The sequence below is a fragment of the Aegilops tauschii genome, chromosome 5 (genome assembly GCF_002575655.3).
Source record: "Aegilops tauschii subsp. strangulata cultivar AL8/78 chromosome 5, Aet v6.0, whole genome shotgun sequence".
Taxonomy (NCBI): Eukaryota; Viridiplantae; Streptophyta; class Magnoliopsida; order Poales; family Poaceae; genus Aegilops; species Aegilops tauschii.
In genome coordinates this window covers 461,675,725-461,688,633 of record NC_053039.3, presented here as the reverse complement: position 1 = coordinate 461,688,633, position 12,909 = coordinate 461,675,725, and the positions used below count along the sequence as shown (strand labels likewise).

The 12,909-nt window shown below is 42.3% G+C and overlaps 1 pseudogene; it reads right to left on the bottom strand.

Moving 5' to 3' along the window:
* Positions 1–1,524: 1,524 nt before the first annotated feature.
* Positions 1,525–4,276, bottom strand: LOC123493439 (wall-associated receptor kinase 3-like; annotated as a pseudogene).
* Positions 4,277–12,909: the final 8,633 nt, after the last annotated feature.

Below are 12,909 nucleotides of genomic sequence, written 5' to 3'. Positions count from 1 at the left end.
TATGCTCTATGTATTGGTCATTTAGCCAGATATGCACATTGTTGACAATGACTTTTCTTATAGTGATTCCGTGCATGAAACTTGTTCTTGAAGGTGTAGAAGAAGAGCTTCATCCTAAAGCATTGTTGGTTGAAGTTGAATGCACAACCATAGTGACAAAATGGCATTATCAATTCCATCAAGACCGTCGACATGGACAATGAGGAAGAAGTGGGTGATCCAACCGACCAGCAAAAGAGTCGCCCAAAAAGGTTAGAAGGGGGTCCTTGGAAGGAAGTGAGAGGAGGAGAAGATGAAGCGAGAACGGGCGGCTGCCAAGATGACTTAGAGGTTTGAGGACATCTAGGCAAAGAAGGAGTCATATATTAAGCACTATGACGTGAAGGATGAAAAGGAGGCAGAAATGTTTACCCTCTTGGCGGCGGCAACCGAGAATAAGATTGACATCGAAAAGAAGAAGACCAAACTCGACGAGAAAAAGGTCGTGCTCGCAGCCTGTTTGGAGGATACCAACATGTTGACCATGAGGATGGATGAGTTGGATGCCGATGCGGTGATGATCATACACACAATTCGTGTTAGGATGTTGGAAGTGCTTGGCGGCGGAGGAGAAGGAGGCAGCTGGTGAGGGGAAGCAGGCCGCAGTGTGAGCAAGGAGGCTCGGATAGCCATTTTTTGCACGGACAACCAGACTAGAACTTTTGTGATCGGGCGTATGTAATAACTATGAACATCCGTTTCTTTTTTATATTGATTGGGCTCTATGAACACCACACTTTAATATTCTCATATTGCTATGTGTTTGAAATGAAATTAGCCGGACTTGGGCAGACATTTATGGGATGCGGTTGGATGGCTGACTCCCGTATCAGTGTCCACGGATTGGTCCTGATCAGTCCATGGACAAATAGTGTGTTCATTTTAGGAGATGACGTTGGAGATGCCCTTACTGTTAGCGCTGTGAAGTGTACCGTGAAACACCTCTAAAAAGAAGTATTTGTGCCGTTGCATTCATACTTGTTTTGAATTTTTGGTCCTCTTCCTTACTTCCACGTGTGAGGTGTTGTGTTGATCTTCTTTTTTTGGCGAGAAATGTTGTGTTAATCTTCCCTCCAAAAAGAATCTGTAATATTGATGCAGACTGGTTGTGGCGTATGGAGAAGATCTGGCTCTCCTGTGGGGAGATCAAGGACCGGGTGCTCATTTTTAGGAGATTCGATTTTGTCAGCAAGGAAGTCAGACGTACAAACTAAGCTCCTAGTTGACTTAGTCAAAAATTCATTGCTCTTTAGGCTGTCACAAATACAAAATATAAATGGTGCGAATTAGTCTTCAAGCTTAGGCACATGTAATCTGCAGATTTAACCATTTTTTATACTGGCTAGTGGTTAGCTTTCCATAATCAATAACCATCTTTGGTGGTTAGTTACATAAGCGGTTGAGAAAGAGGGATCAATGCAAATTGAAGGTAATGCATGTCCAGAATGGAAATATAATGATGCATATAGAAACAAGAAATATACAAGAGTTCAACACATATTCTTCATACAAATCACAGACTGAATCAGTGATTCTACATGTAACAATAACAGCAGGATTGCTCCAAAATAAATAAAACCAGTCACAAGCACGGCAAAACTACCGAGGATATCTTGCAGACAAATTAAACTCTTCTTCTAGGCTATGACGCCTGCTCGCTTCCGGCAGGCTTGTTCCTCCGATGGTAGATGCATAACCCACTGCCACATATTTCCTGTCATCTTTTTCTGTTGGCAGATCACCCATGGCACGCTCCTTGGGCGCTTGGAGAGCTTCCAGTGCCATCTCTACTTGCCTCATGGTTGGTCGCTCCTCTGCTCTCAGTTTCATGCATGACACAGCAAGATAGCTACTTCTTCCACTTCAGTACCTGCCTCCTCTAAAACTTGTGGATCTAGTATCTCGGCCAGATTGCCTTCGGCAAGTAGTTCAACAAACTGCATGACAAGCCCATCACCTTCAGATGATCTATAGGAAGATGGATTCTTCCTAGTAAGCAACTCAACGAGAAGGACTCCAAAGCTATAGACATCACTACATTCCGTTAGGCGTCCCGTGTAGTAGTACATAGGGTCTAAGTATCCTATAGTTCCTTGCACTGCGGTTATTGTTGTTAACCCTGTTTTATCCATGGGAATGTACCTCGAAGCTCCAAAATCTGAAATTTTTGCTATCAAGGCATCGTCAAGAAGTATGTTGGAAGGCTTGATATCCATGTGTATAACAGGCACTGTTACGGAAGAATGAAGGTAACCAAGAGCTTTGCCTATTTCACTTGCGATCCTTAACCTATCATCCCAAGATAGTGATCCTAGTGCTCCCGTGTGAAGATGGTCACTAAGGGTTCCATTGCAGATAAACTCATAGGCTAGTAAAGGGACTTCTGTCTCGAGGCAACATCCATGGAGCTTTACAATGTTCCTATGGTTGATTTGCGATAGTATGGCAACCTCATTTATAAACTCATCGATTTCTCTCTTGACCACGATATTTGACTTCTTGATGGCCACGACATGCAAGTCTGACAAATTCCCCTTGTAAACAGTGCCATGCCCTCCTCCACCGAGCCTACGAACTTGATCGAAATTGTTGGTGGCCTTTTGTAGCTCCTCCAAGGGGATTATCATCCTCTCCGCAATGTCTGCCCTATGAGACACTAACTGCTTCAACAATTGTCCACGATTTTGATTAAAGAACTTCTGTCTCATCATCTTTCCCTTGTGTTGCTCAATATCACGGATTATGAGAAGTGCGCCAAGAATCAAAAGTAGAATGCATGGGCCACTAGCAACGGAAAGACCAATGATTAAACCCGAGCGACCTGAGAAATAATACACAACATTTGTTTAACTGCTATTGTTTGCTCAGTCACGTTTGGATGGTATGCCTGAAATAATTACCATGAACTTCTCAGTTGTTGCATACCTGTGTTTACAGACTTAAAGCAGCCGCCGGATATGGAGTAGTTGCCATGGAACCCTTCGGGGCAACGGCACCGGAACGTCCCGGGTAGTTCCTCGCAGTCTCCGAAACATCCATGTTCTTCTTTCTGATCACACTCCTTGATATCTATATTTATATATGTATAGAAAATGTAATCCAATGTCTTACAGTAGCACAAAGTAGCTTTATGAACGACAACAACAACAACAACAACATGATTCACATTCATACATACCTTGGCATCCGCCAGTGAGGTAAGGGTTGCCCTGGTACCCTTCGGGGCAACGGCACTGGAACGTCCCCGGTAGTTCCTCGCAGTCTCCGAAACATCCATGTTCTTCTTTCTGATCACACTCTTTGATATCTATATTTATATATGTATGGAAAAATTAATCCAATGTCTTATTAAAAAAGTAGCAAAAAGTAGCATTATGAACAACAACGACATGATTCGCATGCATGCATACCTTGGCATCCGCCGGTGATATAAGGGTTGCCCTGGTACCCCTCCTTGCACTCGCACGAATTGCCTCTTACTGGAAAATATGCGGCGGCTCTGGGTTCGCTGTTGGTGCTCTTGCAGATTCTCCAGGCTGCCTCACCGGGGTATTTCATATCATGGGACGTGCCCTGCGGCACCACCCAACTGAGAATCAAGGGGACCCGCAGAATGGTCTTCTGCCACTGGCCACGCGTTGGGTCTGTCAGATCTGTGGACAAATCCCTGTGAAACCAGCCCGTCTCAGCGATGAGCACGCTCACGGGCACTTCGGCTTGCATGCCCTTCTCTGGAAGGCCCCTGTCAAGCCGTCTAAGCTCCACTCCGTAGAATGCGTCTCCCATGGGGATGGACGACAGGCAGCAGCCGTTGTTGGAGCAGCGCTTGTCATAAGCCTCGTACCACTCCATCGTTTCCGTGGAGCAGAAGGAGGCGCAGCCGCTGATGATACTGCCGCCGCTCCCATTGCTCAGCAGCTTCGCCTGCAGATTGCACCCCAAGAGGATGAACTCGTTTATGCCCCACCCCAAGAGTGTGTATGGCAAGCCGGCACCGAGACTCCAGCTCCACTGGCCGCCGGAGCCGCTCATGTTCATGGCATGCACACCGTGGCTGATGACGCGCATCGTGTTGTTCTCTGGCGAGATGCTGACGACCTCCAATGCACCGCCGCCGCTGTCGTTGCCGAGGAGCAGCCGCGGGAGCTCGCTTCCACGGTCGCAGGTGAGCTTGAACTCGGGCGAGTGGAAGCATCGACGCGGGCCTACCATGACGGCAATATGGAGATGGATCGACTGTGTCTCTCTGTGTACCTCTAGCTAGCTAGAGCCTAGAGCTAGCCAATTTCTGTGTATCCAATATATAGTACTCCGGGGAGCCAACCTGGTGCTTCAAAAAAAACAAAAAAAAGCGGTGCTAGTGAACGAAACTAGTACCCGTAAACACGAAAGTAGCTAATTTAGGTATGTAATAACTTTGTTCCACTCCCTCAAACATAAAATTGACTCGTCCATCCTAAAAGCATATTCATTACTTTACAGGTTCAAGCAATTAGTGATTTCTTTAACCAATGCATAGCCAAAGAATCTGTATGTGTCCATCATCAAGTAATACTCTTTGTTGTGTGCATCCATCGATGTGGAGGCTAATACTTCAAGCTAATAAGATGAGTTCTGCTGCGTCATTTCCGACTTGTGATGAGAAATTGAGAAAGAGGCAAGGCAAAAGTTTTCGGACTTTTTCTCTGCTAATGAAATACTTATATGGCTACATTTGACTTCAAATATATTTTTAAAACGAAAATCCTATTCTTACATAAAGCTTCTACAAAAAAATTACGTACTAGTGTGTTCCCATCCATAACTACTCCCCTCATTTTTAGCTAACTGTCACCATAATGAACTAGTGCGTAAAACTTTTTGTACAACCGGTGTGTAGAAATAGCATTGCTCTTTTATTTTATTTTTGAGGATCTTGACTTCAAATACATGGAGTGTTGTGTGTTGGGGTCAAACACATGTAACAGGGGGTTAATTTTTGTAGTCATCGGGTAGCAAAAATAGACTAGACGGATCTGATAGTTTATACACGAGATCACCACAGAGACAGCCTGTACAACCATGTGAAATGTGGTTGCACCGGCCATGCTGCGGTGATAAAAATGATATGCGATGATCTTGGAGAGCTCTATTGTTAATGTATCACATGGATTGAATCACGTCGCAAGATGCTAGGCATCAGCACTAAGCTTCATCAAGTAATTTCGTCACACCTGTTTGATTAATTGTCGGGATTGAAGATCAATTTTAACAAAAGTGAATTATTCTGTTTTGGGAGAGCCAAAGATGAACAGGATGCTTATAGACAATTGTTCCGATGTGAATTGGTAACCTACCGTTTAGTTATCTGGGCATACCAATTCACCATCACAAGCTTTCTAACAAGGAGTGGAAGTGCATTGAAGATCAATTTGAAAAAAAAACTAAGTTGTTGAAAGGGCAAGCTTATGTCTTCGGAGGTCGGTTGGTACTGATGAACTCAGTGCTCACAAGTATGTTGATGTTCCTTTTGTCTTTCTTTAAAGTACCTGTAGTGGTACGGAAAAGGTTAGACTTCTATCGGTCACGATTTTTTTGGCAATGCGATGAAATAAAGAGAAAGTAAAGGCTCATTAAGTGGGATATCGTTTGTAGATGAAAGGACCAGGGTGGGCTCGAGATTGAGAATTTAGAGGTAAAGAATAGGTGCCTGCTTAGTAAATGATTGTACAGGCTTTCTGTTGAGACCGAAGGCGCGTGAGTACAAATTTTGCATAATAAGTACCTACAATCTAAGACCTTGGCACAGGTCACCATTAGACTCAATGATTCACCTTTCTGGAAGGGGTTAATGAGAGCGAAAGCAGCCTTCTTTCATTCGACTAAATTCATCGTTATAAACGGTAATTCAACTAGATTCTAGGAGGATACTTGGTTAGGGGAGACGCCTTTAGTCACACAATATCCGTCTCTGTATAATATTGTACAGCGTAAGAAAGCTTATGTTGCTACAGTGTTACAGTCTACTCCTCTAAACATTCAATTCCGGAGATCTTTAGTAGGAGACTGATGGGACGCATGGCTACATCTGGTGCGGAGGTTGATGGACGTCCACTGCTCTGATGAGCCAAATACTATTCACTAGGGACTATCTGTGAACGGAATTTCCTCAGTGAAATCTATGTATGTATACTTAATTGACTCTTGTCCAATTTCGAAATTGATACATATATGGAAGATTAAAGTGCCTTTAAGAATCAAAGTCTTCATGTGGTTTGGTCATAAGGAGGTGATTCTAACTAAGGATAACTTGGCAAAGCGAAAAAGGGAGGGTAGTCAACGATGCTGCTTTTGTGATCAAGATGAAACTATTAAACAACTATTTCTCGATTGTCCGCTAACCAAACTATTATGGGTTCGATTCATATAACCTTTCATATCATCCCTCCAAATACTATTCACACATTATTTGGGACGTGGCTAAATGGAGTGGAGCCAAACACTGCGAGACATATTCGAATAGGAGTATGTGCATTACTTTGGGCTATATGAAACTGCAGAAATGATATGGTTTTTAACAGACAAACTCGTCTAAAATTTTTGCAGGTTATCTACATGGCCATTGCTCACTCTTGCGGAAGCCAAGGGGCTTTTGGTTACTAGGTCCACCCGATGGGAGATGGTAGCTCGGGATATCCACAACCGGTTTGGATGGTGGTCCAATAATAGGCTAGGAGTTTAGTCATCTCGTCATATTTTTGCCGGTTGTGACAATTTATACCTTATTTTACTTTTTAAGCCCCGAGTGAGCTTGTACTACACCGCAGACCTTTTGGATATTTTGTTTAATAAAATCGCTGAATGCATCATTCTCATGCAAAAACCGGGGGTGATCCTCCTTTTCTAACAAAATCGTTAACTACTCCAATACTCCATGATGATTCAGTAATTGTGATAATTCTAATAACACTTTAATAGTGTGTGGTGAATTAAAGTGAAACCAACCAAAGAAAATCCCAAATGTTATATATATGACGTTACAGACCGTCAGATGGAGCTCACATATCTTGGATCAAGGCTGGTTGCCACGTGAGATTTCCGAAGCGTTCGTCCGTGTGTTAGTGCGAACGGATTCCCTTAGGATTCGCTTGGTTTGTTGTGTTCGTGCCAAAAACAGGTGTATAATTTACGGAGGCTAGCTACTATTTTTCCTGACCAGCTGCATGGATCATCATTTTTTCCGATCGTCCGACATTTTTCCTCCCGTATTCGCCACGTTTACACCCGTAAACATCGCGACGAGGGGAAGGACCAGATGCTCCATGCTGCTCAGACCCTGCTGCTGGCGCATACGCCATGGAGGTTTTGTTTGCCCCTCTAGCTTCTCCACTATATTCTACGATAGATGTGATGCAGCAGCCCATGCATAATTGCCATGTGACCTTCTCAACATTCTCAATTTTTGCGATGGTTTAGCACACGAAATGTGCTAATTTTGCCATGTAACAATTTACATTTCCCTCCATAATTCCCATTTTATTGATACGATCATTTTTCTTTCATCTACATAGTATAATCAACCATTTTGAACATAGTACTTTTCTCTCAATAATATAGAGGGTAGTATTTGCCATGATTTTTCTATAGGTTGCCATGAATCAAGTAGTTTTTTCTCCCCATTTGCCACGATCTAGATAGCTAATTTTCCTTGATATTTACTTGCTTTTTACAAACAACAATTTCCTAATTTTCTCGTGGCAAGTTAGCTCTTTTGCCAATACCATGGCAATTTAGATCTTTTTCCAAATTAGTCTAAACCACAAAACATCAAATGGAACATTATATTGTGTGCCCAAGGCAAATTATGTTGATGTATCCATGTTAAATTAAGATGTTTGACATGGCAACTAAATTTTTGACCCATGACAATTAGTAGTTGTTTCCCTGTTTTGTCACATGATGGCTTAAGATCTCCTAATTTTTCCATGCGCTCATGGAAAGTTCCTAATTTTCCATCTTTTTTAATGGAACAAGTCTTCTAAATTTTCCATCTTCTTGAAAGAGCAAATCTCCTAATTTCGCCATGTGCCCATGCCAATTTGCTAAATTTGCCATCTTTTGGTACAAAGCCAATCTCCTAAATTCCTATGTGCCCATTTGCAAATTTCCAAATCTTGAAAAAAAATAGAGAACCAAAATTTTCCTTGTGTCCATTGCAAAAATTTAAATTTGCCATAATAAAATCCCTAACTTTGCCATGTACCCATTACAAATGCCAAAAAGTTGCAATGTGTGTTTTAGAGAACAACATTTCTAAAAATTCCCATGTGCCCATGGTACATTTCTAAGTTTTCCATCTTTTCAAAAGGACAAAATTCATAAATTTGCCATCTAGTTTAGAAGAATAAAATCCCTAATTTTGCCATGTAGCTATTACAAAATTTCAAAAGGTTACTATGTTTTTTTATAGAACAAACTTCCTAAAATTGTCGTGTGCAATTTTATTATATTATTTAGACCATGGAGATTTTATTAATTATATTATGGTAGTTTTTTGTATGTAACATGGAAATTTAGTTATTTATTACCATTGCAAATTTTTAAGTAGACATTGGTAGTTTATTTGTAAGTAGCATGACAATTTTATTAAATAGACCATGGCAATTTTGTTGCAAGTTTTCCCGTCTTTGGAACATGGCAAATTTAAATTTTGTTAATGGCATTTTTAATAATAAAAAAATGAACTAGGTGTAGCAATTTTTTTCATGCACGCGAAATGGGCCAACTGGGATCGCGCTGGAATTCCATTACAGCAAACGTTCCCAGGGAAGGGCACTGGTTCGCTGGGAGCTCCCCAGATTGAATATCAGATGGACAGATGCACAGTGGAATCCAAGAAAATTTGAGGGAATGAAACCGACAGTTAGTGCGTGGTGAATCATTGACCCTGCAGCGGCGAATCAACGACTTGAATTATCTATTTCACGAGCGACTGGACGTGTGATCTCGTTGTTGACAAACTCTGGATCTCAAGAATGCCAAGTGGGATGGGTTCGACTTCGATCGATGGTCAATTGGAACATGCATGTTCGTGCATGTGCATCGCTTACTGAACTTCCACTGGGCAAGTTTCCCTATATTATACTACTAGTACGTACTCTTAAATTATGGTTTCTGCGTGATGCTGATCCGGCGATGTGCCGTCTGGTGGTGTACGTACGCACGTACGTAGTTCAATGGTGGGCGTACATACGTAGTTGAGTGGCTTCTCTCTTTTTTGTTTTGACGGAAAGCACTCATGGTGCACTTTATTGCAAACGGAGTAGAGTTACATCATTCAAAATGTCTTGCAAAATAAACCCGGGAGGAACACCATCCAAAACAAAAAATGAATAAGAATCAAAAGGGTGTCTAGCTAGATTGTGCGCTTGTAAACTTCGCTCGAACAGTGTTGGGCAGAAACCGTGCCAAGCATCTGAATTTTATGAAAGCTTTCCATCATGATTGCTGCATTAGAGCCCATTAATTATATCAACTTCTCCAGCAAATGCTTTACTGATTTCAAGTGAGTCCGTCTCAATTATAACTGGAGAACGTCCCAGCGATTCCATGAGATTCAATCCCTTTAGGAGAGCCGTTGCCGTGTCCATTAGATGATCCAACTCCAAAAATACACCCACCATGGCTTCACCTCGTTGGTTTCTCATGATTCCACCCGCTCCAGCTGAGCCATTCACAAAAAAGTGCCGCGTCAGCAATTAGTTTGTAAGTACCTAGGGGTGGAGGGTGCCTCCGACGATCCGGTCAGGTCAGATCCGCCCGGATCTGGTACCTGGTCGCCGGCGGACTGCTCGGGGTGGTGGCAGCGGCCGTCCTGGTCGTTGCATGGATGTGGGCTGTGCCAGCGTAGTGGCAGCCCATGGTGGCGGTGTGGGTCATTTCGCAGCGGCGGCTCGACATGCTCCGGTGTCGGTCTGTTGGCGCACGGTTCCGGTGGATGTCTCAGGTAGTCAGGTGCCCTTCCGCGAATGCAGGCTTTGGCCGATCCGACACCTCGCGTCGTTGGGTGGGTGGCCGGGACGGGCCAGTTGCGGATCCAGGCGGGGAGCTGCGGTTAGGCGTCACAGGGGGTGGCGTTTAGAGAGGTGGTGGGAGAGATGGGTGGCGCCTGTGAAGAATGAACAGTAATCACTGATCTAGATTGATTGTGATGATGTACAAATATATACCCCTGGAAGGGGCGCGTCTATGCGCACAGACGCGACGTTTACAAGAGATGGAATCGACGGGCGCATCCGTTACAATAGGACGTGACCCATCGAGAGAGAAAACCGCATGTCGGTTTGCTAACAGAGATTTCCATTAATTAAACTAATTAATTAATCCTAACACTCCCCCTAATCTCTGCTTCAATTATTCTTGTAAACATCATCATCAACATCTTGGTCATCATCATCATGATCAGTCTCCTCCAAAAACCCTATAGGAAAAATCTGAGGAGATATATACAATATGCCATCAAAAACTCCTTCCAAAACCCAGTGGGAAAATAAGGAGAAACTGACATATCACAATGCCTGCATTATTATTGCCTCATTAAAAACCTTCCATAAGAAACCATTTAGGAAAACTTATAAAGGAAAAGAGTGCAATATCAAAGATCCAAGGATCACAAACAAATTATCATTCAGGGTGACACTCCCCCTGAACTTTGCAAATCCCGAAGTCGTTTCATACCAATTCCATTGATGTACTTCTCAAATAAAGAACTTGGTAATGACTTTGTAAACAAATCAGCAAGATTATCACATAACTTCGTTTGCAAAATATTTATCTCCCCGGTTTCTTGTAACTCATGGGGATAAAATAACTTAGGAGAAATATGCTTTGTAATATTACTCTTTATATAACCTGTCTGCATCTGTCTAATACATGCAGCATTATCTACATAGATAATAGTGGGTGATTCCAATGATCCAATCCCACTTGTACTTTCAATAAAGTTAATCATTCTGCGAAGCCATTCACATTCACATGATGCTTCAAACAAAGCAATAATTTCATAATGATTCGTGGACGTAGCCACCAGAGTTTGTTTTGTCGACTTCCAAGAAAAGGCCGTACCTCCACTCAAGAAGACAAAACCAGTCTGTGATCTGGCATTATGGGGATCCGATAAGTATCCAGCATCACAATATCCCACCATGGTTTTATCTTGATTTTTCCGATAGAACAAACCAAGATCTTTGGTGCCTTGAAGATATCTGAAAACGTTCTTCACACCAACCCAATGCCTCTTTGTTGGTGATGCACTGAATCTAGCCAATAAATTTACTGCAAATGATATATCAGGCCTGGTGCAGTTTGCTAGATACATTAGTGCTCCAATAGCACTGAGGTAAGGAAACTCAGGCCCTAATACCTCTTCATCATCACCCTTAGGTCTAAATGGGTCTTTATCTCTATCAAGAGATCTAACAACCATTGGTGTTTTCGATGGATATGCTTTATCCATATTAAATTTCTCAAGAATCTTTTGGATATAAGCAGACTGGTGAACAAGTATTCCTGAAGGAAGATGTTCAAGTTGTAAGCCCAAACAAAATTTAGTCTTACCTAGATCTTTCATCTCAAACTTCGTCTTAAGATGATTACTTGCCTCATGTATTTCTTGTGTAGTCCCAATGATATTCAGATCATCCACATACACAGAAATAATGCAAAATCCATTCTTAGATTTCTTAATAAACACACATGGGCAATCACTGTTGTTTGAGTAACCCTTCTGGAGAAGGAATATACTCAGTCGGTTATACCACATTCTTCCTGACTGCTTCAAGCCATACAATGACTTCTGAAGCTTTACGCAATACATGTTGCAATTAGCCTTTGGATTCAGAAGCTTCATTCCCTCAGGAACTTCCATATAAATATCTGAATCCAGTGACCCATACAAATATGCAGTCACAACATCCATCAGTTGGATAGACAAATTCATTTTCACTGCCAGTGATATTAAATATCGGAACGTTGTTCCACTCATAACAGGAGAATATGTTTCATCATAATCGATGCCGGGTCTCTACGTGAACCCCTGTGCTACAAGCCTCGCCTTATATCTCACCACCTCATTGTTCTCATTCCTCTTACGAACAAAAACCCATTTTGCTCCCACAGGGAACACATGCTGAGGAGTGGGTATTACAGCAGTAAATACCCCTCTTTTTATGAGCGAGCGCAATTCATCCTCAATTGCTGCCTTCCATTTGGACCAGTCTGAGCGCTTCATGCACTCTGCCATGGACTTAGGTTCTCGATCCAAATCAAGGCCTTCTGCAATTCTAGAGGCGAAATAAATATCGACCACTGTAGTCTTTCTATTGTATGATTCTCCTGAATCAATATAATTAATGGATATCTCATCAATACCTTTTGATCCTTTGTGATTTCCCTCAACAGTTGGATCAAGGTCTTCCGATGTCCCAACACCAAAATTTGTGTGCACACTCGTGCTGGGTTCTGGATGTCCAACATCCTTCATGTGTCCTTCAACCCTAGGTTGACTATCAACATTTTGTTGACTTGCATTTACTATTTGAGGATTCCTCATTCCCCTTGGACGCTTCTGCAAAGCCTTGTCCTTTGTGTCCAGATTCCTCCCCCTCTTAGGTGGCTGAGTAGATCTATGGGTCACATCCACTCTCTCTGGCACATTCATAGCGGGAACATTTGATTTTGTGACACCTTTATAATCAGTAAATGCATCTGGCAGATTATTTGCAATATTTTGCAAATTTATAATCTTCTGAACCTCCAGTTTAGATTCATTCGTACGTGGATCTAAGGACTGGATGCCTTTCACATCCCAATCTATTTCCCGGCATTCTTTGT